The sequence below is a fragment of the Nelumbo nucifera genome, chromosome 1 (genome assembly GCF_055504915.1).
Source record: "Nelumbo nucifera cultivar China Antique chromosome 1, China Antique-T2T, whole genome shotgun sequence".
Classification (NCBI taxonomy): domain Eukaryota; kingdom Viridiplantae; phylum Streptophyta; class Magnoliopsida; order Proteales; family Nelumbonaceae; genus Nelumbo; species Nelumbo nucifera.
The window spans coordinates 25,244,405-25,250,404 of NC_142649.1; positions in this window are offsets into that span (position 1 = coordinate 25,244,405).

A 6,000-nucleotide genomic window follows, 5' to 3' on the forward strand; every position below is an offset into this window, starting at 1 on the left:
CAAGGGTGCTCAAAAGTTCTCAGATACACCGTCCATCAGTTGCAATTTGGATTCAACTTTCACACCTCAATCTCAACAAAATGCATATATGGAATATGGTCTGAGTTTCAAACTCAAAATTTGATAATATCAATAAGTTTTCATATTTTTAGAAGGTCTTTTATATTTTTGTTTTATAAATTTTGATAAAATTAGTAAATGATTAAATGTAAAATTAAGTTTATCTTTAATTATCTTAGAAATAAGAGGTTTTAAAGCAGAGTAAATTAAAGATTAGGAATGAGCAAATGGATCAGTTCTACTTAGAGTTGATTGAAAATCGGCATCAAACTATCCTTGGTAAGGCCGGTTCCAACCAGTTTTTCGGTAGGCGTTGGCTCCAAATTTTAAGAATTGACCGCCGCTTGTGCTAGTTGTAGGGTTTTAGAGTTTATATTGTATTGTTTGGGTTGATTGTAAATTGTATTTGCATTGGGATTGCATTTGACTAAACTGTCAAATGTGTAAGAAGTTGGTTTATGAATTTATAATGATTATGTGATATTGAAGGGCGGAGTCAGGAATTTTTTATAAAGGGGGCCAAAACTTATGGATGGGCCATAGGGAGGGGGACAACCCAAGGTTTAAAATTTTGTCATGTATTGGCCCATATCAACAGATATGTACCGTATCTTAAGGCTTCCGGCATGGGGAATGGTTCGAAATCAATCGTATTGTTCCTTTTCATGGTTCGAATAGAAGAATTCACCTACCAAAAGGGACCGAGTGATCAAAAGAACCAACAAAACGAAAGCCAAAGAGCTCTAAAAAAGGGAGAACACTTACCACCATGGCATGGGTAACGGCACGACAGGCCACTTGATGCAGAGGGAGATCAGTCCATGCCGCGACCTCCTCGGGGAAGATAGCCTCCTTACTCTTTTGAAGAGCATGGGTCAGCGACAACACACTCCTGAAATCCCCCGAGGCCCCCGAGCCCGAGGGCCCAGCTCGCGTATGAGCAGACCCTGAGTAAGCTGGAGCACCGGAGTATGTAGGAGCCCCTGTGTAGGTAGTCTCAGCATAAGGGCCTCCTGCCGGCTCTTGCATCGGAGGGACCATCTCGGGCTCCCTGGGCAGATCTTCTGGCTGATAGTCCAGTACCTCGGGCTCCGCATCCCGGGGCATCTTGACGCGACTTCGCTTGGCAACCCGCTTTCTCCTCTTCATGCCTTGAAACAAGTGCCCACCCCGGGTCCCTCGAGAATCCATCACACCTACGAAAAGAAGTTCGCCATCAGTAAAAAGCAAGAAAGACAGCAAGATAAGAATCTTTAAGTGAAGAACCTACCCGAACTCAGGCCGGCCGCAATGAGCTTGGCCTCCGTCAGATATTGTTGACACTTCAGCCCAAGCCGCGCCCATTGCCGGAGGCCCTTCGCCGTCTCTTTGTCAAGCGTGACCCCGGAGTCAGGAGCGGCCATCCCCCACCCGGTCTGAAACAGCCACCCCAGCACACTTCGCACCCCGAAATAGTCCCGCTTCCATGCTGGGACCTTGTTGGGGAGCTCATGTAAATGCTTAAAACCCAGGCGAGGAGACAGGTAGTAAGCCCGCCTACGCCCGGGGAGGGGACCCGCTTGCTTCTTAAGCATCAAGATTGAAGAAAAAATCTCCAAGTCTAACGGCAAGCTCTCTTCGCAAAATAAGGAGATTGTCCCCACCAAGTTTCGAATGGAATTCGGGTGAAGCTGGCCGACCGTCACGCCGAAGTGGCTCAAGACTTTGACAAAGAGGGGATGGAAAGGCAATCGCAGCCCCACGGCGAGCTGCTCCCGGAATATCACGATCTCATCAAGATCGTGTTCCCAAGGAAAGCTACCCGAAAGTATGAAATAAGCGTACTCCCCGGGCAAGTTATAGTAGGTAATGAGGGATTGGAGCCCCTCGGGCGTCATGGTTGAAGGACCGAACTTGTTTAACATCTGACCCCGACGAGAGGTGGACGCCAAACTATCCGAAGCGCCTCGGCCTACGAGCTCGAACTCTTCCTCGAGCTCTACCTCTGGCTCGCTAGGGCTATCGGGGGATGCAACTCGGTTCGTAGAACCTGCATTAGACCCGCTGAAAGGACTATCTGTGCCATCCAAGCTAGACATCGGGGAGTGAGATGGGATCCAGGAAAGTACTCACCCGGACAAAGGCTGTAGACCACAGGAGCTAGGACGAGCGGGACCTTGAGCGCGAACTGAAAAAACCTGGACGCGAACTGGATGCGAACTGAAACTCAGACGCAAGCTCGAGAGAAATACAGAAGTGACAACAACTGGGGTCCCCCCCGCTATTTATACTCATAGTGACCGAAAGGCAACAGCTTAGATCAAAGCCAATCCGATGTCCTACAGCCGCACTGACCGCACGTCCCCCGAGACCGAGACGTGATTGGCGCACGTCTTTCTGAAACTGACAGAGCACCAGCGCACATCTTTTCGAAACTGACGGAACGCCAGCGCACGTCTCCTTAGTAAAAACGGCAACAGCATGTCTTTTTCAAATTTGAAAAGACGCCCGCTATCGCGCCCCCCAAGTGGCGCGCTTTTTTGAAATTTCAAAATAAAGCGCGCACCGCCACATCTATTAGTGTTTAGGCAGGCCGACGCGCTTCCCGCCTAATGGACGCCCGAAGAAGCCCAAGGAACCCTGACAACGCACCTCGCGCTGGCAGAACCAAGATTCAAAGTGCAGGGCAAATCTACCTGACACCTTGCGAACTCCCCGTGCCAGGGCAAGACCCTTAGCACGAGGAGTGGGGGGCAATTGATGAAGGAAGATTTGGCCTGACCTCGCAAATCACGCCACGTGGCAAAAAACAAGCAGCTCGACACTTAAAACAGCATCCCGAGGGTACAAAACACCAAAGGGGAGAAACCAGCGGTCCGAACTCCCCACGAGGAGCCCAAACTCCCTACAAGGGGCCCGAACTCCCTACTTAGAAGCTCGAACTCCCTACGAGGGGCCCGAACTCCCTACGAGGAGCCCGAACTCCCTACAAAGGGCCCGAACTCCCTACTTAGAGCTCGAACTCCCTACGAGGAGCCCGAACTCTCCCTTTGGCCCCGAGTCCCACAAAGCAGAGGCCCGAACTGGCCCGTCTCATGACAGTTCGGGACACCCCCCTCTATCCAAACTCAAGACTTCGCCTCACGCACCGCTCCAGGCACTTCGCCTCCAGAGCATTGAACTGGACCAACCACACCGTACCTGATACCGAAGGAGTCCGTATCTAGGGGCGGCGCACCTGACTGACTTGGGATCTGACGCTTGATGGCCGCACTTTAACGGCCACCTGCCACCGTCACCTGCCACCGCCATCTCCAGTTACAGAGACGGCTCCGACAAAAAGAGCAGTGACGGTTCTGCCCCAGCAGAGGCATTGACGCTCGAACTGGCAGAAGCACGGAAGTAATCATTCCCAACCTGACAGAAGTCTAGGAGTGAGTGCGCGAGGTGGTATGCAAACTTTGCGCTATCCGGTTTTATCTTGCCTTTGAAGGATTCTAACTTAAGCTTCGGAGCCTTTACACCGGATTCTCCCCGGAGCTTCCTCATCTCCTCCATTTCTGGTTCCCTGCTACTCAGCTCAGAGGCAAGGTCGTTGACAGCTAAGACCGGCTGGATTGCGCATCATCAGGTATGTTTTGAAAATTTAATGAACAGTTAGGGATACTTTTGTTCTTTATGTTTTATGTTTTATGTTTGAAAGGTTGTAAATAATATCTAAAACTATAGTTTCCTCAAACCCCACCTTGCATATTAACCCTTTTTAACATATCAATAATGACCTTGAAAAATGATAGGTTGTGTAATTCATACTTTGAACTTTGATAATAGGAAATACCTAAAAAGAAATTTTATATATTTTCTGTGAATACTCTCCCTAAGTGAGACATTTGCTTTATATGCTAATAGGTAATTGTCACAGTAACTACAATATTATGGTTGTATTTGGTTGCAGTGCAAATAAATTTGTACTGATGCAAAATTATGGTAGTGCAAATGATGTGGATGTAAATTCTGATTTATTTTTGTTTCAAAATGTACTTTTGGCTGTGTTTGGTTGCAATGCAAATTTATTTGCACTGATGCAAAATTATGATAGTGCAAATGGTTTTGGTGCAAATTATGATTTATTTTTATTTCAAAACTTACCTTTTTTTTATTACAGTAAAAATGAAGTAAAATAAGACCTGAAACAGAATAAAGTAAAACCCAAAATAAAATTAAGACAAAATTTGCATTCTTTTCATTTGCACTCCAATGCATTTATACTAAAGCAAATAAAATTGCACTGTAAACAAACACAGCCTTAGGCTCTGTTTGAAGGAGTATATATACAAATATGTAGAATGCAAAACCTTGTTTTCTATATTATTTTGCATGTATTTTCAATGTACATTTTTGTATTTATACTCTTTCCAAACTGAGCCTTATTTTTCTTTGATTGCAGTAGAAATAAAGTGGTGCTAGACTGCTAGTCTTGCTGTATAGCCAATCTTTCAGATGTGACCAATTCAATGGTGGATGTCAATCCTATATAGAATCCAGATTTGCTAGAAATGGAGCGTGAAAAGCAAGTTACAAACACCAAATAGAAACAAACAACGAGTGTGTAGTTTGGTTTCCACATCTTGTCTAGCAGATTAGATTAGAGTCCTTCTGAAATGAATGACAACTGGAAAGTTGGAGGGACCTATGGTTATCTACGAGTCCTGTCTTCTAAGAGTCAAGACACTTACTACACCAAATTATTGATGAAAGAAAAAAATATTATCTTTTCAATTGAGGACTCCCTCCATGGGCCCATCAACCAGCAAGAGCACAATCTGTCTAATCCATCTCCCTCCAAAAGAACTGAATATGTTAAACATGAATAATATAGAAGGATTAGTTTAGTCATGAAGTCAAGAAAAGGATCAACCTCTCTGTTGAGGCTTGAACCTAAAATCAGCATAGCCTGATCACCTTTCATTATCTTCAACGCTTCAACCTTTTCATTTTATGAATTGATTTTAGAGCTTTTTTCACGGGTTTTAGGCTGCATTTGACATTTCTTATTTTAAGGACTTATCTCCTTTTTTATGTTAAAAACTCAATGTTCATCTGAGCATTTTAACTACAAAAAGGAGATAAGTCTTTAAAATAAGGAATGCCATATGTAGCCTTAATGTAGGAATGTAAATGGTATCTATTTGTCTGAACTTTAATTTGAAACCAATTGGATTAAGGATGATCTGCATTTGGATTCATATATAAATTGAATCAAATTATGATCCCTGTTTTTTATTTAATCATATTTACATTTTGTATCAGTTGTTTGAATTCTTCATGTTAAATACGGGGTGATCTGCAACATGATTGTTTTTTTCTCAAAAAAAAAAAAAAACACTGCTGCATTAGTGAAATCAATATATTTTTGCTGATGTGGTAATTATTTTTGTTTTGAAAAGCAAAACCATACATATTAAAAAAATGGGATTTTTGGATTGCAATCCCCCTCAGAAATCCTTTTTGCAGCCCCTTCCTAGTCTATTAGTAGCCCCCCTATAAACCACATCATGCCCGTGAATTTGGCATCAATCCACGGGTAGGATTCAATCTGTAGGTGGGGTAAGGATGGGGTGAGAAACGATCTCTTTGAAAGATAGAGAAGGGTCTCGTGGACAGGAAAGTGGGGGATCTTTACATTGAGGATGCAGGAAATGGGGAGAACTCGAGGATACTAGGTGATAGATTGCTTGGGATTGACCTCGTCTCTGATACGAGGAGGATCCCTATTTATGGATGGGATCCCAAGATCATAAAAGGTAGGAGATGAAGTTATTCGTTTTGTATCAGGGAAGGGAATATTTGATTTGCTGTCAATTATTGGATGCGCTACTGGGGTATCGCCACGTGTTTCATGAGGATCATCTCAGGGATTGGCTTTCCTTATCTTCAAGATCCCTCATTACTCACATGTGC